The sequence below is a fragment of the Venturia canescens genome, chromosome 4, assembly GCF_019457755.1.
Source record: "Venturia canescens isolate UGA chromosome 4, ASM1945775v1, whole genome shotgun sequence".
Lineage (NCBI taxonomy): Eukaryota > Metazoa > Arthropoda > Insecta > Hymenoptera > Ichneumonidae > Venturia > Venturia canescens.
Window position 1 is genome coordinate 21,044,192 of NC_057424.1, and position 22,747 is coordinate 21,066,938.

Genomic DNA, 22,747 nt, shown 5'->3' on the forward strand with positions numbered 1-22,747 from the left:
CCGGAGGGTGGTTACATGTTGTGTACTCCGACGTGAGCGTGCAGCCAGTTAATCAACGAAGAACGGGAGAGAAAGTGAGGAAGCAAGATAAAGAGCGGACGGGAGGGTGATTCCGAAATCCCCAATCGGCTGAGCAGGCCGAGCCCATAAACTTCAATATGGGATTCCCCCCCGAGAGCAGGGAATAACATTTCTGAGCTAGCATAAACGGGAAATTGGTGAATTGAAGGTAAAAAATGGATAGCTTTAGCCATAAAGACACGAATAAATTAGAGTGAAGCCTTTTAAATGAAATGTTATCGATCGTAATCCCTCGCGGAGCGTGTATTTCGGGGAGTTTTCAGCACACGGAACATGTTTGAAACGGATGTTATCTGAGCGGGCGAGGTGTGCGTAGTCTCCGTTTTTGCGCAGTACACGAGCCCCTCGTATTAGCTCGAAGTTATATCAATGCCTAATGAGATTTGCTGGATGCAGGAAGCCCTTGAAGAATAATTGGATCCACTCAAAAAACATATCTCAAGGTAGCCAGTAAATCTGGAATCCTTCCGCAGAATATTTCGTACGCACTTACATAAATAAACATAACGCGGAGTGTCAAGGGTGAAGAAATGAAAGATATCGAAGCAGGGGCAGGAAAGGAGGAAGTGACGTTCTCCAGGCACGAGAATCACGTACTTAATGAAGAAAATTGAAGGATTTCGTGTTGGGAGGATGTATATACAGGAAGAAAGGAAGGAAGGAAGGAAGGATCATGTTTCGAGGAAAAATACATCTGCCTGTCTTTTCTATATCCCCTGGCTGGCACGTGGGAGGTTTTCGTATACACCCTCATATTTATCCTACGCAGTTGAAAAGACACCCCACGCGCATCCACGAGTTTTACGCACACACCGAGCTCTCCGTTTAGTGCCTCTTCACCACTGGATAACGTCTCTCAATGTATACGCATCCGTGCGTGTTTGTATACGCGCCGAGGGTCGGAATCGTGGATTCAAGTTGGGGGATGAAATTGTCGGTCTGGCGAAAATTATCAACCGCGTACACAGCCGTGCAGGCTAGCTGCTGTCGATGAAAATTCATGCTTCGACCTCGATTATATGTGCAAGAGAGAACGAGATTTTGATGCAACGATGCCGCCGCCGCCTTGATTACCCGGCAATTTCCACCGGCATATAATTCGCGCCCACTCCATCCATCCATGCTTATTCGTATATTGCACTTACTCGGACTAGGCGGTGTGTTAATCGCCCTGATAAATCAACCTAACGTACTTGACTATACCCAGAGGAATAATATTGCCACAGCACTCCAAATATTCCTATGGAAAGACATCATCAAAATCGTTTGCTCTTTCCGCGGATTCTTTAATTCGGAAAGAGCGGTTTAATTTGATGGCAGTAAGAAAAATGTGCTGATATTTCACCGAGCGAAGGGTGGAAAATCATTTCGATTAAAATGCGGTGTTGAATGAACTGCGATGTGAAATATGAGTGCGGAAAATGATTGATTTTTATGCGGATGGGAGGAAGAGATTTCGTTCAATCTCGTTTCCTCGGTTCGCAGCTGAATAATGTCACATCGACGGGTCTGCTGCTGGGCTGAGGACTTTTTCCTTTTTCAACGAGCGAGATGTAAACGAGTGTGACGCGAGCGCGCTTCCAGACTAAATTTTATATCTCCGCGTGACGCGTTCGCGTACGAACGAGTCATGTAGGGAAGGAAATGAAAGCGTCCAGGAAACGAGAAAATCCTCGCAAAGCTACTATCTCGGCAGTGCAATAACGTTATGCAATAACGAAATATAAGATTTAGCGGGGCTGTACGAACACTTGCACCGCACGTCTGTTCACCGTCGAGTTGTCCGGAGCCAGGCAATTCACCGAATACACCGTCGTCCAGTCATTCATCGACCGTTAATTAAGGAAACTCTCATCCCGGAAGAGGCTCTTGGACTTTTGTGAAACGGAGGGAAACGCGTTAGAGAGAAAACGGAGGGGCAAGGGAGATGAAGCTAAAACACGAATTTTACTGGCTACGCGATTGCGCCTCGTTGCCTGCGAAATTAAGACGAAAATTTCCGCGTTATTTTCTCTCCGTAATGAACGCGCTTTTTTCTTTTTTTTCTTTTAATTATACCACCTTCATTAAGGAGAGCCAATTGTTCGGCAATAAACTTTGTCCCCGCCCTTGTGAGCTGCCTCTCTGCCGTACTTTGGGACCTGCGGAAATATGAAACAGAGTCCTGCGTAATGAAAAAAACTTTTTTTCGGATGACGCGAGAAAGTGGGAAATCGCGTTGAGACGCGAAGTCGTGGAACTTCGAAGCACGCTGTTTGAACAGAAGAATTTTTAAATGTTCTTCTCGCGCGGAGCGTGAAACAAAAGTTGGTAGGAGCGATAGCTCGAGCGCAGATCCTTAGAGAACAGGAAGAGAAACATTAATACGCGACGTTATGATGCATGTTGGAAAAGTGAAAGAAACGAGAAGAACCGGTAGCCGCGCGGTACAAAAATTGCGGTAAGTGAGTCACAGGATTCGATAATAATGGTTGTAGAGAATGAGAAGAGCTCGCGAGAACGAAGAAGGATGAGAGGAAAAAATGAAAGAACTCGAGGAAGAAGCCACCGCGAAGTACACCGAGAGATGAGAATATAAACAGCTCGGGCAGGGTAAAAGGGCTAGAAAAAGAGGAGCATGAGGCGTCGAGGGGGGGGAGAGAAAAGGAAGAATTCGACACGGTCGGTGCTCCGGTGCGAGGAAAAAGAAATGATTCTTCGTGCTGTTGCTGACGTTCGAAGAGGCGGTGAAATGCCAAGAGCATTCGTGCCCCGCGTATATCTATGGCCGATGTTCCCAGGTCGATTCTCGTCCATGAGCCGAGCTTTGGAAGCCCTGGACTTTGCCACACTCTCATAGAAAAACGGGGAAAAACGTTGGGGAAAAAGAGAGGAAAAAGGAGCGGCGAAAGCCCGGGAGCTATCGATAAAAATTCCAAACATGCATAGTGCATAAGAATGTACGTGCATTTTGTTGTATACGCGAGGAAACATCGATGCTTTCAGCTATACTTGGAGAGCGAGAAAAATTCAATGCGCAAAAACACTTGAGCTGCCATGGCTAAGTCTCGGACAACACGAAACTCGCAACATTGATATATGCGAACGTAGCGACATAAATTTTGCTTCCATCACTCGCTTTTCACGCTCAATATAAATATAAAAAACTGCCTGATACGGGGACGATTGGAAATTCTGGAGATCGAGAAAATCCTGTGGATGAAACAATATTAAAATTGACACGATCGGTGAAAACGAGGTCGACCGAACGTGTAAAAAACCGATGGAGGCACCGCTGAAATGGATATCAATGGATTTTTAGATCGACTGGATGACAGTCGAGCAAAATGGAGATTGATGAACGGTGCATTTCACGGTAAGACGTTGACGGAATATAAATTTAATATATTTGCATCTCGAGGAGTGTATCTCCCCGAGAACGTGTGCACAGGAAAATGCTGCGCACATATGTAATGAGTGTATATAGGGGAAACCGGGGCGTTACGGGGTACCTAGAGAAATATTGTACTTTTCGCAGAAATTCCAGAAGCTTCGTTCTTTACCCTCAATCACCAAGAACCGTACTGTCATTTTTTGCAATTTTCGTGAAAAAAATTTCTTCTGAGGCACACAACGAGGTATCGCTCCGAATAGTTGTCAATTTTCGTTCACTGCAATTTCAATCCAAAGGAAAATGTTAATTTCATTAACAAAAAAAATTCTTCCATTTTTGAATACCCTTTCAAAAAATTCCCCCACATATTTGTATATAAGAATAAATGAGATTCTTCGAAACACGTAACGTTTCCTTTGCACTGGGAAATGAGAATCGCACGAGGGAAAAAGGAAGAAGGGGTCGATTCTGTTTGAAAACGATAAAACGGTATGGAAATGGGTGGTATATCGAGACTCGCGAGCGAGGTGAGATTCGAACGAGAAATAGATCGAGGGATACACATAGGTCGTGAAACGAGATTCCCGTGCAGCTAATACGGCCTCGATCTAGTTTCTTGGTAAAAAAAAAAAGGAAAAAAAAACACCAGCTAGTTCGCTATCACGACCGGTGCACCACGAAGAAACACACCGACGTTATACACCCCGATATCGTCAATATATCGATGGAAATATACACGCAAATATGTGTCATGGATGTGTGGCTCTGAGTGTATCGATGCTCCAATATATGTGTGGATGCTTAAGGGTGATGGGGTGAATCCCATTACGAATAAAAAGGAGATACGAGGATTCGTACGAAGAGAAGGAGGAGAGAGAAAGAGAGAAAGGAGCGAGGGAAATAGCAGGATATAAAACGTTTCTCCGGCGCAATGTTGCTGTACGGAATCAGACACACATATAGAGGGTTTCGTAACGCGTGTTAGATGAAATCGGATGTAACGGGATTCGCGTTCTGCATGCTGGATTTATTGGCTTAGAATAAGAAAGAAATAGAAAAAGGCATGAGAATTTAAGTTCGTAAATTCGTAGCGTGCGCTGCGAGAATTGCAAAGTGCTCTTAATGTCTTAATATACTATAATTTAAAAAATACAGTATTTCGACGTTTCTTTTGCCACCTGCTTCTTTCTTCGTTCGAATAAACAACAATTCTTCCATTCGAATTCGTAGTGTTGGGTAAACCGAAAGAAAAAATAATATTTTCATTTTACATTCACCTGTTCACATATAGCGAATAGAATCGAAATAGTGAGCACAAAACCGTGCCCAGACTTTCGAGGCTGGGTTGCCATCGGTTAATTAATTTTTACGACGATATATGCTGCGAGGAAAAACTCGTTACGTTCGTATCCGCTGACATAAATGACGTTACGAAACGTGTTTTTTCATTTTTTTTTTCAAGTCTCTATTCGTTCATTTTTTTTTGCGTCAAAGCGCACCACGGAATCCGGTCACACTATTCCAGGTCCGTATTTTCATACGACAAGTGGATAAACATGTGGGCACATGAATTTTAAATTGTAATCGCGGTAGTGTAACCACGTATATTAATGGCCTGTACGAGGCACGCAGATGTCATTGTAACGAAGAAATATATAGATAACCGACGTTCAAATTCTGATGGGTATAAGTTAGGTAAAGACGGTGAAGCTCAGCGTGATTAAACGGGACCAACGGTTCTGGGTCAAGGGTCACAGTCGCGTGCTCGAGAAGTCACCATCAACGTGCATTTCCCACCCCCCCCCCCCCTCTCGCTCTCTCTCTCTCTTGCTTTTAGTTTGTCTTCCATCACGAATGAAGGAAAATATCAAACTGTCACGTCACTGAGTGTAGAACAAATTAATGAATTTCTAACGTCAAACGTTTCTAACGTCTTTCAAAATTTTCGGTGGATATTCTTCAGCAGGCTTTTGAGTCTTAAGAAGCTGGAGAACCACGTGCGCCTTTGAAGCAGTCCTCGAAAAAAAGTCCGTTGCTTCGGTATACTGGGAACTGTCAAGTTGTTAAAAAAAATTGTCGTGCTTAAAGATAAAAGTCGAAGCGATCTTGCGAGAGGTAACTCAACGAATGGGAAAAGTGTAGCGACGCCGAAGTTGGAAGATAAATATTCAACTATGCGATAGCCAACTTTACATCGTTGGAATGTGACGAATGTCGTTATTGTCTGCTCCGGAGCTTCGGTCGTAAATAGAAAAAAAGAAAATGATTGCGAAATCGTTTTTTTCGGTTTGAACGATAAAATTTGGACGTTTATAAATCAAATAACGCGCGCGCATGCGAGCTCATTAAATAGTCGCATCGGTATGGTACGCGACCTTGCGTTATGAGCTCTGATTATAAGAAATTAGGCACCTCCATAAGCCTTGCAACCAAAGCTCTTTCGTCATTTGTCTCTTTCTATCGCCCTCTTTCTCGCTCTTGTTTTTCTCCCCCGGATTCTCTCACTCGCGATTCCAAGAGATTCGTCTCCGTCCAAAGACTCGTATATTGGCTAATAATAATAATAACAATTGAAGTAAGCATCATAATATGGCGGGTTTGGCATTAACATTAATTAGCATTATCGAATACAAGAGTTCAATGAACTTAGCTTCGTGACGAGAAGTATAATTTAAACGACACTTTAATCTCATTATACTGTGACAAAAGGGATTATTATGGACGCGATAACTCGATCGAAATGGGCCAATTTTCACGGGCTCGAATAAATCATATTCCCTTTTTGTTCCTTGATTTCATAACCAGGCCTGAATAAAATGTGTCAAAATGTGTTGCACGCTTCGAGCTGTGCATCGAAAAATATCGATGTCAGCAGATTTTTCCGTGGAGTTCAATATCGAATTACTATTTCAATATCTCCAAAATCAAATAACGATAAATAAGATTTCGAAGCTTAACGATACGAGAACGACGCTGAAGTTTGCAGCGTTGGAGTCCAACGAAATGAACGAAAAAAGCATTCGTAATTCACCGCAATTTTTGACTTCACGAATCATTCGGGTAGACTGAAAATCTACGAATTGTCGATCATTTCGTTGGACTCGAACGTTGCAAACTTCAGTGTCATTACGAGAAGGTGCTCGGTGTGGAGGTTAAATTTTCCAATATAACATCAAAGTACAATTCACTGATGAGGTCGCTCCTCAATTCCGTAAATAAAGATTTGGAGCCTGCTAGTAGTATCGATGTCAAAGAAAGCCAAGAGCTTTAAAATATATTTCAAAAGCCTTTCAATCAGCAGAGCTTATCGATTTTCCGAGTAATAACACTGTTGGGTTCATACGAAGCTGGTTCTAAAGCTTTTCATTCAGAGTTATATAGGAAATATCATTCGTATTAGCTCATAAATATATTTATATCGACGTATATTTAGACGGAACCGCGTTTCTCCAAAAAAGCTTTCCAAAAACCTTACTGCTCCGAGACGTTAGTCCCCTTTATTAAAACCCGAGCAATTATCCGTTAAAATAATCCTGTGCACACAATTTCATCGCATGTTCTTCGTCGTCCTTTTGTTTTCTCTTCTCCTCTAAGAAATTGGTTTCTCAGCACGTATTTTCGATCGATGGGGCCGAAAAATCGGACGACTTTGTCGTTCAACACATGACACAATCACGCACGATCACTCGCACAAAAAAAATAGTGAGACGAATGTAACGCGCTGCCGTTTTTTTCTATCCTTCGAAACTCCTTTCCCAGCTGTCATAGGGAATGAGAGAAGCGCGGAGACTCGAAACTCGCGCCGCGCCGTCCGAATCAACACTGTGGAATCGGAACGCGCCGACTGAAATCCTCCCGACAACACACAAGAGCCGCTCTTCGTTATACACAAACCACGCCGATGTTGCGCGCTCCCTGCCGGATGATCTCCGCGATTCGAATACGGAGTCACAGTCATTGGCAACAGCGTGAAAAAAAAAAGAAAAAAAAAATAGCACCGAAGCCGGTTCAAGTGCAGCTACACCTTTTTTTTATTACAGTTGCTCGATTTACAGCAGCTTTTTTCATCACAAAGTTGTGAGATGAAAAACAGACAGAATTTCCAATGTCCAATGGTTTTGAATTGGGTTAAATTTATTCAACGATTTGTGATTGAAAAATATTGGAACGTTTTTCAACTCAATAATTGTCGTGACAACAATAGTTGAATAATCTATAGTCGACAGCAATAATGATTTCCAATTGTCCCTTTATGGCAGGAATAAAAACTGTAAAAAAGTGCCACTTGATACGATATTATGGTGATCGGCGTAAAATTGATACGGTCCCATTATCGAAAATGATGGAAAATAAAATAAAACTGTACGCTCATGGGCCGAGGGCTGACAATTACCATCAGAATTTATTGATATTTATAGGGATGATAAAACGTAGCGATGTTGTCGAGGATTTTTCTCGAGAAATACTCGGCCAATGGGAGTCGAATGGTTGAGGGACTGTGCGCGTTTTATTTTTTTTATACTCGTACAAGATTCATCGATGGTGGGCTGTGAAAGCGGTGCAACCGAGAACCCGTCGTCAAAGTGAGAAGGGAACGTCTCTGTCTCGTGTGCGTCCCTTTGAATGGCGCTGGATCTCTTCACCGGGGCCCAGGATACAAGTCCAGCGTTCGATCCTACTTTCCTTCTCGCTTTCTTCCTCTCTCTCTCTCCTCCTTTATTTTTCCTGTCCTTCTTTCTCTAGCAAGCAACAAAACAGCCGAAGGGAATTCTTTTCAGTGCTTCCTCGAGTCCGCAGCCTTAAAGCATTTATGCTGTCGGTATATTTTCATCTTACTCCAGCGCAAGGGTGGTTGGAGAGGATCTCACAGGCGAAAACCTTATACATTTCCCTCTTTGGTGCGCGGACTCCCCGGGGAGACCTATGCAAATGTGCGTGGACAACTTGCGGCTCGAGTGTAACGCTTTATCCTTTTTTTCATTTCGTTTCAACTTCTTTTTCGTACCTAATGCCTGGCGTTATCATCAGCGCGAGGAGAAACCGCAGGGAAGCAAAAAAACACTGCGTACCCGAAAGAGTTGTAAATTGAAACGTTGACCTTAGGCATTAGGGAGCCTTCAAATTGTTTCTCGAAGCACCCGAGTGTTGGGCGGCGAGCATTGGAAAGAGAGATCCTGCCGCTGGGCGAATAAGAGGGCATGGGACGAAAATCTGATTTTCTTATTTTTTTACATATCGAAATATTCAAGTTTTGTTCTCATTCGTTCCTCCTGGCAGGAGAAAAGGGAAATACTTTTTCGTATAATCTTCGTTTTCATCTCTGAATATCAGTCAGTTAGGATCGATTAATTAGCAGAGCTCACTTTCGAATAATTTATAACTGTGGAAACTTTTTTATTCCATCTGATAAAAGGACTACGGAAATAACGTTTTGACCTTTAGAACTTCCCAATAATACATTTCGTGATGGAAAAAAAAAACAAATCGATGTTAATTATAATTTATTATTCATAGAACGACGTTTTTTTAGCATCGATGATCTTTTTTATTTGAGTCTATTTTCACGAACATTCTATTTTGCACGTCGAAGTCTCCTCTCTCCATTTCCACAGTTTACCGACAAACGTTTTATACTGCGCCCTCGAATTCAATTTTTCCTCCGCTCGATTCAACGAACACGTAGTTTACCTTCGAATTTTTAGCGTGAAACCCGATTTCACGACACTTAAGAGTAAGTGCAAGTGTGAAGTGCGTTTTCGAAAGCTTGTTGTCGAAGGAAAAACGTGATGAGAGCGAACGACGCGTATTGAAGCTGAATAAACACCGGTGCTTGCTTGAAATTCTCCTCGCACTTTTGAGTATTGGAAAAAAAAGAAACTCAAAAATAAAATCAACCACCCAAAACTAAACTTGAAAAAAAATATCGATCGATATTCCGATGAAATCAAACTAAAATAATAAAAATCAGAATAGTATCGAGCAATGTACTGAAATTCTTCGAAAAATATTTACTCTGAACTCATAAAATTCATGATCAACGCTCCAAAATTTATTAACGAATCCCTTTTTGAGATTCTATTAAAATACCTTCATGAATAAAAAACAACCGTACCGCCACGGCGATATGTTCAAAGTACTGTTGAAAACCGGCGATCGGGTGTTTATTGCACTCGCTACATTATGCTCGATCTCCTAATACAGTGGTATTGACCGAATGTCTGGGACGTAGCGTTCCCGTCCAAGCAGGGAACTTGGCACACGGAGCAATGAGGGACCTGACGGATCCCTTGATTTTCCATCGGGGATTCGATGCAGAGATAGGACAAACAGTGACTTCGTTGTGTCATGAGAATCCTCGCTCTATCTTTATCCTCGTTCTTCCTCTGGATCAGTTCTCTTTTTCTCTCTCTCTCTCTCTCTCTCTCTCTCTCTCTCTCTCTCTCTCATCACTCTCAATTTAATATTTCTCTCTTACTCTTTCTTATCCTCTGGCTGTATCAAAATTATTCTTCTTCTTCTTCTTCTTCTTCTTTCTCGGGCTGTCTTGCTCTGTATCAATATAAGAGGCGCTCAATTTCGTTCCCTTGCGGTTTCGATCTCTCGCACATAGAGTCTCGTAATACGTCGCGAGTCACGTATATTTGCATAAGACGAACTGACGTGTGTACCATCGAGCATTATCTCGGATATATGCGCGAATCCTGAACGTACAGATATTCAAGCACGGAGATATCCCTAACGATGAAAAGGGCGTTTCGTGATACGTAGAAAAACATAGTATAGAGGCTCTTCTCGCCCCGCGCCACTTTCATTGCTTCGCTACAGTACGTTTCATATCGCGCCTACGTGAGAGACTCGTCTGCAATAAATGTATGCATAGGACGTTCATAATCCAAAGTGGCAACCCCGTCTGTTTGGTATCCTTCGTGTCTGGAGCTCCGTACGTGCAATTCGATACTTAAATAAGAGATTATGAATTTGTACGGATGCAAAGAAAGAAAGCCGTTGGGATTTATAGGCCAAGAGGAGCGGAGCGTTATTTTTGAACTTTATCAAGAAAATAATTATAGCGTGGAGATTTTACGGTATTACAAGATCCCGTGGGGACGAAACATGAAAGAGAGATAACGTATTCGAAATGTGATGTGTTCGCATTGTAAAAAGTAACGATAAAAAAAACTCTTTCTTAAAAAATCATTGAAAGTGAAGAAAAATAAAATATCGAGAGAAGTGACAGTTTTTGTTCGTGGACCTCGAAGAACGAAGTCGTTTTTTAAAAAAATATTGTAATTCGTTTGACATTGAATTTGAAAATAAAGAATTTCGAATTTATTACATCCGGTGCTGTAGAAATTGGAAACGAAATAACTTCGGGCTCGACGATTCAAAGTGAAAAGACTTTAATCGAGATGAGAATCAATCAATTATTCATTGATACTCCGGATGAAAAATCGATGCAGCTTTAAGGACCGATCGCGACCTCTCGGCGTACTCGTTTCCATGTCCCAACTTACGCACACTTGTTTTCTTTCGCTTACTCGATTACTTCCGTTCGCACTCGCGTTCCAGTTTCTTTTTCGTTCCCGTGGTACAGTTATCCGGTTCTTCGCTCGCGGAAACAGGGCCATTAACGAACGGTAAATTAAACACGCACGATACGAGGGAGCGTCGATCAAAGAACGGAAAGGGTGGTTGACTTACATACATTCGTACTTTGAGTCCCGATCTCCCTCTGAAATCTATCTTTCCCACGTTTTTTTTCTCCTTGCCGATTAGCAAGAGGAAAAAAGCCTGACAACGAATCGGACGAATCAACGCCCGAAGATTTTCGAGCTGACTCATGAATGAAATTGAATCTTGTTCGAGCTCCTGCGTTGACGATTCAATTAATTCCTGAGGGATGAAATGACCGTAGGAGTTGAATGAGTTTCGCTTTACGAAGGACTCGTAAAGCTGTAGAGGAATTTCTGTAGAGTCGTGCATTCGAATAAACTTAACTTGGAAATTTGAATCGACATTGGCCTTGGGAAGGAATGAACTACGGTCGGTTATGTCACGGCAACAATTGCAAATTCACACTCTTCCGCAATAATAAAACAAACGATTTAAGGTATTAAATAATCCAGTTTGAGTGGCTGTACAAGTTCATTCAACGTAACAAGTGCGTGTGAAAATAAGCATATCATTGAATTTTATCGCCTTCTCTCGGTCTTTTCTTCTTCTTCTTCTCTTATTTTTTTCCTCTTTTTTTGCGTACGTACGGGACTTTGCCATTCATGAAGTTCCCATTAAGAAGGCCATATTCCGTCACCAATTAGACAAATGGCGTTAGCTGTATATTTACGGTATTTTCATGTCGCTTCATTTTACTTCGCATAAATGTTTGCCTTTTTTTATCGAAACGGTACTCGTGATACGAGTGAGCTGTTACGTACGGTGGCTTCCGGTTCCGCGTTGACGTATCCGCTCGTGCCGCCTTCCAGGCATTTTTTTCCTTCACAATTAAGGGGCGACTTTTCTCATACTAAATTCAGAGTCAGAAGTTTTATTCGATTAGGATTTCAGCTGCTAGCAATTTGGTGAAAACATCTGGCAAATCTCAGTTACTGTGGAACTTTGAGAACGTCGAATTTCGACGATAAGAGCTGCTCAACCGAATATTCTTCGGATATGTAAACGATCAATTCGTTGCAACAAAAAATGCCGTGATTTTCACTTTCTTTTTCTCTTGAACGAGATAAAAAATGCAGCGGTCGAAAAACAGGAAAATCTTAAGAAGACGCTTCAAATAAGTACGAATGTCTCAAAAATATATCAAGATAAATGGTAATATTGAAACGCGTTAATCGTTCGCAGTGTTTCCTTCGCCATCGATCATCGGGGGCCGAGAGTTTTGCGAGCAGAATTGCGCGCGGGGTCTCTCGATTCAACGTAACTGTAAATACCGAGTATCGTAGGAAATCTGTTTTCCCTTGATTGACGGAATTGCACTTGACGTCTCTCATTCCTCTCGATCACTCAATCGCCGCAGAAATAAGTATAGACGTTTGTGCATAACCGCGGGGTTATATCTCTCGCGTTCTATGGGTATATTGAAACGAATACGCGCCGGTTTTATCTTCGTAGTTGCACAACTCGACGTAGGTACGAAAGGAATGTGAAATATTCAGCGAGTGAAAGGAGACGAATTTATTCGCCAGAAATTCACGTAATTCGAAGCAAAAGTAAAACAAAACTGTTCGGTTAACGAATAATGCATTTTTCGTGCTGCAAAACTCGTTCCATATTTATAGAGTTCAACGATCTTCAAGATTTACAGTTCAAATTTTTTTCTCCTGAAATCGACGAATGTTTCATGATTTTGTACAATTCCTCGACAATTATCCACTCGATTTTAATTGTAAACATTTTCATTGAAAAGCCACGAAAATTTTTCTCGATTTTATTAATCGAAAAATTTGAGCGTTCTCTCTTGACACGATCGCGTCCGCACACCACGAATCGGCCGTAAACAAAGCCTTATTCAAAGGAATATACATACGCAATCCAACCGAATATGCGTACATGAATGTATCGCGGTTGGCTATCAATTACGCGGCGTATACACGCTGATCGAAGCGTAATTGCCGGCTCGTGATTACAAGAGCAATCAAAACACACGGAGCTCTTGACCGCGGATGACGCAGTGCCTGGAGCGAGAAAGAAGGAAATACTCGTGGGAAATAAGTATAAATATCAACTGTCGGTGAAAAACGACAGCCGCGAAAAATTGATTTTGTCCAACGAAGCGAGAGAGAGAGAAGGAATTTCCAGATGATGATGACGATGATGATGATAATGATGATGATGATGATGATGATGATGATGGGCGAGTGGATGGAGCCGGCGCAACGAGATACGCGGAGAGAAGTACCTGCAGACTTGTCGGAGTTTTTTTATTCTCTCTCCCGTTTACGTGTATACGCATATACTATTCTGCTGAAAACTCATCTGGGGTTCAAGGTTAAGGTTACGGAATGCAGATAGATGCGCGGTAACGAGTTTTTTAATTAAAGTGTGGCGACGAGATATCATAGTACTTGGGTGAACAATATCCTGATAATATTTGAATAAGTAATGACGATGAAAGCAATTACTCTTCTCTAAATTATTCGCTTTCCTTCGTCCATCAATCTCCCTCCAGTGAAACGAGGGAAAAAATTACCAAAAAAGGGGTAAAAAATCGAGCCCCACGAAATCCCGCGAGATTACGTTCTCGGCCGCAGAGTCAGCTCGAAGTCGTCAGTCCTTCCTGACACGGGCATAAAAAACCAAGAAAAAATGAGCAATTAAAAACGCTGTGAGTCTCTGGAGGTTCTTTCGATTCTTTCTAACCCGCGTACACGCGAAGTGAGAACGAAACGAAGTTTGGGCAAAAGTTGGAGGAACTCCGGTACCGTTGAACCTTTCGCTTCCTCATTATTGCTCACCCCAAAATCATCGTTCCTCATTAATATCGGTCGAAGCGAATATGAAAATACACATTGGCAAAGAAGCACAGATTCGCCTGCAATATCGGTAGTTTCGGAGCCATGGCTTGCCGCATAGGAATTTCAACAACGCGAAACTTTAGCACGCGCTTCTCGCCGAGGGGAAACGAGAGGGTGGGATTGCGTTGGATGCAGGGAGATGTGCGTGCGCGGAGGACATCCGGTAGCGCCAGCACCCTCGCCATCGTACAAGTCTTTTGCGTCTAGAACCATCATCCCCATCTGTCGAGCAATGAGACGCGGGAGCTCCGCGGAGATACGGAAAATATGAGAGAGAAAAGAAAAAGTTGATGAAAGGAGCCAAATGACTTTTCGAAAGAGGGCGATGCGAGTGCTGGCGTTTTCTTCGAGTGTGAGAATCTAAAAGACTGTATACGTACGTCAAAAAACCTACTTGAAGATTGTATTGCGATGCGCATTGAGGAACGAAAGGGCGTACCAATCGCTACTCCACGCGAGATATTCAACGACTAACGCTCTTCCATCCGCAAATCAATGCGCGTACTGCATCGCGAATGTACATGAACCTCAGGGACCCTTCGTGTATTTACCTACGAGCCAATCCGAGGCTGAGCAGGTGCAAGCATGGACCGATGGGAGGAGGTGGCGGTTCGATACTACGTACGGAACTTCTCCCCCATCGTTTTATCCTCCTGCTCCTCCCTTCGCCGCTCTCCTTCTCCCGCCATTAGCCTGCTTCATCGGAAGCCCTGCATAACTACATGTACGCAAAATCGTTTATGGTGCCGTATGTAGAAAAGAAGACTGCAAGTGTAGGAAACCATACGCTTACGAGCGAGTGCGTGTGCCGATGGTCGCATTCGTGCATGCTCTTTGTCATCAGCTATTAAATATTCTTCTTTATCGCGATACCTGTGCGCAGAGTCCAGCCGGACGGAAATTGAGAATTTTCATTATTGGCGAGAAAGCAGATCGGAAAAGTGAATCGCGACGCGATCGACTCGGAGAGATTATACTTTGCAGGATCGCGTTTTCTTCCGGTTTCAAGCATATTATGTATAAAAACATACTTTGTGCCGCTCAAAGGGAAATAGATAGCCCAGATTTTCTGATAACGGCGGACTCATCCGCGGGGCTGCTCGGAGACTCTCGAAAGCCTTTTTTCTTCCCGTCTCAAAGCACTTTATGCGCGCATGTTTATTGTGAATTTTTTGTTGAAATGGAGTGTCTGCACGACTCTCGGTTGCATAGTCAAGCGAATATGTCCACAAGGGCGAGATTAAGATCCGCGACGGGATTCATTAAGTCCCTTGGGAACTTGGTCGACGCTCAACACACCCACCGAAACTCTCCCTCCCTCTCGCTCGCCCTGCACGTGTCCGTGTGTCCGTGTGCCCTGGTATATATTCGCTCTTATTACTATACGGTCCGGCGACGATGTCGACGACGCCGACGTCCGAACGTCGGGAGTCGCGGACGGGATATCGACCTGACGCGCCGACCAAACACGGTCTAGACCAGACACCACAGAGACCTTATCCAAAGTGGCAGAAGCCAAGTGAGAAGAGCACGGAATTGTATCGAGAGTCTTCGTGCACAGACATATTTGCGTTATTCGAACACCGCGAATCCATGAAAAATAAACTCTTTCACTGAGGACTGGACTGAATATGCGGGCATCGGAAAATATGTCGAAATGAGAGACGTTAAAAAATTTCGGAAAAATAAAGAATACGAACTGCGGTAGATTAATTTCTTGAACGAAATCACGGGGAAAACGATCATTAAGGGGATCCTGCTTTAGAAAGTTTAAAAAATCGATTGTTTTCGGGAACGTTTTTATACCATAGCGAACTTTTCGGTCAAGTTTCAAGGATATTTCGAAAGTACAAAAACATTTTTTTAATGTGAGAAATAGTCATTTGTATGTGGTTTACAGGCCAGGTCTGATTGTCGAAGTTTCTCAGCTGCGTACAATGTGGAGAACGTCATTATTGTCTGTAACGAAAATTCAAATTTTTTATTCCATTTTCGTATGTTTTCCTTCCATTTTAATCTATAACAATCCGAAAGAATTGCGGAATTCTATATTTACAGGACGTTGAAGCGATATTCTTCTTCTTTAGAAAGGTTTTTTTTTCAAACTCGCTAAAAATATAGAATTTCACAATTTTAACTGACTGCCAGAAAAGGGAATATCTGGGGAATGTTAATCTTGAGATTTTCATCTCCCGGAAATCTTGGCGGATGCATATGAAAATATTTAAAAATATGGCGAGCAGGCGAATCACACCGCAGCGCTACGAGGATCCAAATATTGGAAGCGTTTAACATTATAATAAAGCAATTTACGAAAAAGAATTCGAAGTAATTGAATAAAGATTGAAACTATAATATGTGGAATATACCAAAAGGAATAATACCTTAATTGTATATGCGCAAACATTTTCCAGCGGTTTCAAAAGTTGGTACATCACTCGCTTTTCTCCGCTCTGTACATTCGACTTTATTCACAGAAAAAATTCGCTCTCGGCTAATAATTCAAACGCGCGCAGTTTTCTCGTTCCACATATTCCGAGGGTAACTTTTAGCACTTTACATTTTTAGTATTTCGCACAAAGCTGGAGCTGAAGAGATGGGCAGAGTCAAGAAAATGAATTTTTTCGTCCAGTACAAAGAAGAGAAACCCTGGAATAAAGACAGAGTTATTCACTCGTATTTATTCGCCTTGGTTGGCACTTGAGAGCCAGAATTTTAATGCCATCCCCTATTTTTTAAGATGCAAAGAAAAGATCTCGTCGACGAGATCTGAAAATCGCACTAATGTTTATTTTATTATTCATGCCTTTTGTTATACCATTGAAGATACGTATGCTCTCAAATAAGGTGTACGACCTCGCCTCATCCACAACTTTTGATAAATATATTTCACTCTGTGGGTTCCAAAGCTCTCCCCTCATGCTTCCAGCGAAATTATTTCGCTCTCAGCCAATCTATGAACGTACACTGCCCTTCAAAAGTTTGGAAGCACTGCAATCACCCAAATTGCTATTATTTGTTAGTGACACGTGCCACTAAATTATTTTTCACGTCCCAATGCCACGTTTTTCATAGCCGAAAGTTAGCATTGAGATACCGTATAGTTAAATAGCGCACATAGGGCGAGTGTTCAAAGCGTTGCAAATGATGAAGAAATTTGTTGCTTTTTCAGCAAACTCTCTTTACACTTGAATCGGTTTGCTAAAATGAGATTGGCTGGGTTCAAGAATCAAGAAATTCTTCCATCAAAGTACAAAAAATAAGCTGCCAACTGTCTCGAAACTTTTGAACGACTGTGTATGCTTTCATATAATCTTGAGCTGTGAGATATTCGAACACTTTGCGCGAGTGAGAGGCTAGTGAATTTTCCGAGGAACGAAATATCCTGCGGTGTAAATGCAAGAAGACATCAATTTTTCGTAAGATGATGATTTATTAAAAGACATGAAAAACTCGAGTTTGAATAATGTTGGAATAACGCGGCTCTTCACTCACTCAGATTTCAGTTGTTTTCTCACAACTTTTAGTCTCAACGAGTATTCGAAGAGTCCCAAAATGAGTAGATCAATGACGATGGAAATCATGTCATTGCAATAATTGAAGAAATATGAAAAATAATTCTCCGTGAATGCGCGCATCAAACGAATGCTTCGAATTTCGAGCACTCGGAGAGTCTACGATTCGTGATAAATTCTTGAGTAAAATTTAAGGAAAAAAATGAAATTAGAGTCAATTTGAATAATGAATCGAAACAAAAAATGACAATTGCCCGCCTCGACTCTTTATTCGCCAAAAAGGGAAATAAGGCATTTAAATTGTATGAAAATTCCCGGCTTTTTACGGCCGGCAAAGCATTCCGCAATTCGCCTGCAAATATATTTTTCCCCGAGGCTGAGTCAACAACAAAGTCTGTATACGAGAGAGCATCTCGCTTCAGAATTTTATTTTCTCTCACCTTTCTCGTTCGTCTCTCTGCGTCTCTCCACCCCTCTCGCTCTCTCGCTCTTTCTCTTTCTACCTTCCGTAACGTTAAAGTTGCCAGATAGAATTTTATTATATCCATTGGAGCGACGAGCGAAAAAATGAAGAGAGAAAATAACACGGAAAGAAGCAACAAAACAAAACAAAACTGTGAAAAAAAAATTGACGACGTCAAGAGCGTGAAGCGCTCCCGGAACGTAAAGAAGCGCCGAAAGGGAGGAGAAGATCGACGTACGATCTTTGTAAAGGTGCTTGACGCATACTTAAAAGAACTACAGTAAAAAGAAAAACAGTCTTCGAAATCCCACTGTGCACAAGAGACAAGAAGCAATGTGAAATTCTGGCTCTTCTCCGTTAATTGAGTAAAATAAAATTTTCATTAAAACTCATTAAAACGTGTGATCCGTTGCGAAAAACTTTCTTCAACGGACGAATTCATTTTCATTTTCATCCACGCATATTTCAACCTTAAATCAAAACTAAAACAGAAACTTTGCACTCGGTGACAGAGTCTCACTCGGGTGGCCAACTCACTCGGTGTATTGCAGAAACTTTCTAAAGAAAAATTCAAGAGAAAAATGAACCTGACGATTTTTGTCGTACGCATGGATCAGTGATGTGTAAATATGAGCGAGCCAATTGATAAACAAAAGCCTCTTCGGACAGATTATTTTTCATTTTTAACTACTTCATTCAGGTTCTTCTGTTAAAACACCGTCGACATATGTTTATAAACGTTATATTTATAGTCGTTGACGGAGGTGAATTCTGCTACACCCGGCGTGTCTTGCTCGCTCATCAGAAATCCTTTTACGCGCGATATTAGCCTCCGCCTGAGATAAGGGACTGGCATCTGTTTTCAAAAGCTTGTGCCTAATCTATTCTTAGCTTCGCCCTCAACTTTGTGGACTCGAAAAAGAATTCTTCTGGTCGATTATGCGAGGAATTTATCGTAAGCCTTTATTTATGTCTTTACAAAGCTCATCTATTTTCGACCTGCTTCGAAACTCCAATTTGCCAACGAATACAATCCCCTCATCGATCCATTGAGAATTCGGCTGTCAAACTGTTTCGGTAAGTCCCGAAATTGGAAGTTTTCGTTTCTCCAATCGATGGAAATCACTCAGGAGCCTCCTTTACCTGTACGTGGTTGCACCTTCCCCATTATTAAGGAAGCTTATCGACTGAAGTAAACCCGAAAACCTGCTCGAGTGTCGTCCGACGATTGTGGAATTTTCGTTTGAAAAGGAGCTGACAGAACTGCGAAACTAGACGCCGCGTTGGGGTAAGAAAAAACCTGCCTTTTCCACGAAGCGAAATCTACGAGATCGAGCAGCGAACTGTTCCACCCTCGGAGAACTCCCACGGATCAGTTGGTAAACTGAATTCCCTTGCCGTGAATCCTTTACCGACTGTGGGCTCGTACTCGACTCGCGATTATCGTAGGTCGGTGTCACAAATGCTGGCGCGGATAGCTGTGTCGTGGGGACGAATTTGAAAATAGAAAAAAACTTGGGCAATAACTCAAGCGGAAGAAATCATCGAAATATGAAGCAACAATAAACTTCTGAAACGTCAAATTTGAAATTATCGAACGAAAAAATCGCACCAGCTGCCCTTTCCACAGAAAAAAAGCGATTTCGATGCTCACGGAACTTTATTTTCCGTGCCGGAACTAGTAAGTCCCAGAATTAGGAAGAGCAGGAAGAACTAGTTCGTCCCTGAAAGCGGATTTATCACTTCCTTTCACTTCTTTATCTTCTACTGCAAATTTCAGACTGGATGGTGCCGCAGACGCGTGCACTTTGAATGCATTCCAAGCAGGCAGCATCCCGATGTGATCCGCGCGCGCGCTATAGGAACGGGTTGGATTAGTATGAATCGAGAAATGCGATGGAGAGACCTCGGGAAGCCCGATAACCTTGAGTCGTTGAGCCACCAACGCGAATACGAGACAAGAATAGGTTAGGAGTGTAAGATAGCGTGCTCTCGAAATCCATTTTCAACTTATGGCTTCGAGCAACGATTGTGAGACATTTTTCCTCGTTTTTGACACGCCGTATCAAGAAGTCTCGTGCCATTCAGGGTTGAAAATCGACCTTGTGGAGAAATAAACAACAAAACGAAGCATGGCAATATTTTACACTCACTTTAATCAGCTGCTGTTGTTCCATATATATTCGAAATTTCATGCAAAAATCGTTTCGATGAAATTCAGATGTATCTCCACATTTATTAGTTTCTAAAAAATTCGCATTCGCTCAAAATACAGTGAAAACGATGAATTTTAAATGAGCGGTGAGTTAAAGAATACAGAAATATTTGTTTCGTGCGAATCGTCGGTTGAACGATTCTCCAGTTGTGTCGTCCGACGAGCGGTGGAAAAAAGTTTCGTTGTTTTATAACGACGGCATAGAAAGTTCCGCTGCACGTTGACAAGCGAAAGGCTTTTGCCCCACGTGAGAGATTTGCCTCGCGAGAGAACTGCAACGTGGTGCACTCGCGTGATTTTCGTTCAGTAATAAGCGATATTAAAGTTGTTGAATCTTTCAAGAGTCGAACGAAAGTAATTTTTCCCTGTTTCGAGGAGTTGCTCGTACAAGCTCATAGCGTAATTGAACTGTCCTTGATTTTTCAGAATGAAGAATACGAGAAAACGAAAAAGCTGCCTTTTTGGATTGGCGTCATTAGCGATGACTCTCACGATGATAAAAAATTTGCATGTCTAAAAGCGACGAGCGTTAAACGGTGTAAATCTACTGCAAAACTTATCGAAGCGTACTTTCATTATCCCAAGCGTTAAAATGTAAAGGCAGATCGTATCGGAGCCTCTGTTTTGCCCGAGATCTAACCTATTTACCTATTTTTAATGCATCGAGACAATAAATATCGACGAACACATTGAAACGATGAAAGATGCGATGGGAATATTCGGTATATAAAATGAGTTACAAAAACGTCGCTGAAGTTTGCAACATTTGTAATTCACCATTTTTTTATTTCACGAAACATCGACGTAGGTTGAAAAACTACAAATTCCAAATTCGGCAGAAACGAAATTGGAAAATTACTGAAATTATTGGAGAGTTTTTTTACATAATTTCGTTGGACTCCAACGTTGCGAACTTCAGCCTCATTTACAAAAATAAATATCGTATTTCAATTATAACGATTCCGATGTGCACACAGATTCTATCTCGGACGATAGAAATCAATGTTTCGCCGGACGAATGCACTGATAAAATCTGCGCCGATGTTGAACACGCACGTAAAGTGAATCGATAAAGTATTTTCACGGTTTAATTTCGAATTAGCATAATGAAGATGGTGACAAGGAGCGCGAGAGAAAAGTTCCATTATCATCGGTGGCGTGCAATGATCATTGTGTTTGTGAAAATCGTGATAATTATTTTATCATGGACGACCCCGGCTAGACGGAGCTCTCGATGGCGTTCTCTACAAATTGTTATTGGATGGCTCTTTGATCTTGCGAGGCCTATTCTTGTTAGGTAGCTCGCAGTCACGTACATTGAATAGGCTGAGAATTAAGCACACCCACACGGAAAAATGCCGGCGGAAAGTGATGATTCTCATCGTGCTACTCCCCGAGTATGCGAGTAAGGATATGAAAAAGAGCATGAAAGATGGAACGAATACGTGCGAGCGTTGGTACCGCGGCTACGGGTGAACTGGCTTGGCCTGGTCGGAACTAGTTCGCCCTGAAAATTCGCTTCGCTAGGTAACACACGCGGGTATAAATGATAAGCTTGGCTCTTTCATATGTATAAAATGTATATATATATATATAATGCATGTGCGGATAAGCATCGAGGCGTGAGAGTGAGTGCGCGAGTAGCGTGAAGCACTTGCGGGTTCAAGAAATTCGCCCGAGACAAAAGGTAAAAGTCTTTGGGTGAGCGCACGAGATCGCCAATGAGAGAATGAACAGTCGCTGCGCTCTGCGTATACGTGATATACCAGACGAGCAGTGTACACCTTTGTGAAACGAATGCGGTCGTGAAGAGGCCTCTCCTTTTCTACTCCCCGCGATACTCGCTACTCGCGCGCGCTTTTACATCGTTGAAATCGAGGCCGCGTATTTAAGCGTGAAATAAATACGGGTGTAAATGGCCTCGTCGTTGCGGATGAAGAAATGACGTTAATCGACGGAGGTATAACGGTCCCCGAAGATTTATGGCGGGTCGTCGATCTTCGCACTTCGCATGTGCAGCGCTTCATTCACGTACTAATTTTCATTTCAATTCCAAGATATTTTTCGTCGTAAGGAACGAGGCAAAGGTCAACGACGGAACGCGGCTGATTCATTCGTTCGATTTTTTTTTACCTCTCATCTTCGTGCGACCGAAGCTTCAAACACTTTCGCTCTCGAATGCAGGCAATCGAACTTTCTGACTCTCTGATTTCGTGGTGTTTTTCGATTTTCTCCCCCTTGGATTAAAGCTTTTTTTTATTCAGACAAAATCTGATGTCAGATTTTCCCTTATTTGTCTTCCAACCACGATTTTGGCTCGATCGACCCGAACGCGTGGCTTCTACTGCGATAGATACACGAATCTACAACGGTACAAGAAGTTTTCCCAGTTTAAAGCTGACCTACTGCGTATGCACCGTGTATATACGCGCAGTGTGTACGTTCGAAGCTCCGCTCGTAATATTTCGATGTCGTTCCGTATCTACAGAGTACGCTTGTTCTCCTGTGCCTCTAGCTTCGTTGGAGCTTCATTAGAGAGATCGAAGCAGAGCGCATGAACGATGTACTACA

At 42.3% G+C, this 22,747-nt stretch overlaps 1 protein-coding gene across 8 annotated transcripts in view; it reads right to left on the reverse strand.

Annotated features, from left to right (window-relative positions):
* LOC122408710 (rap guanine nucleotide exchange factor 2-like) overlaps positions 1-22,747 on the reverse strand; it is a 138,620-nt gene that overhangs the window by 65,749 nt on the left and 50,124 nt on the right. For 5 of the 8 annotated variants that reach the window (XM_043415676.1, XM_043415682.1, XM_043415678.1 and 2 more), the window contains exon 1: positions 6,930-7,259. The exons of 2 other annotated variants lie outside the window; for them this stretch is intronic. The gene's annotated coding sequence lies outside the window, so the exon portion shown is untranslated. Of the gene's footprint in view, positions 1-6,929; positions 7,260-22,747 lie in introns of those variants that run through there. One more of the 8 variants, XM_043415679.1, reaches the window with a different exon arrangement.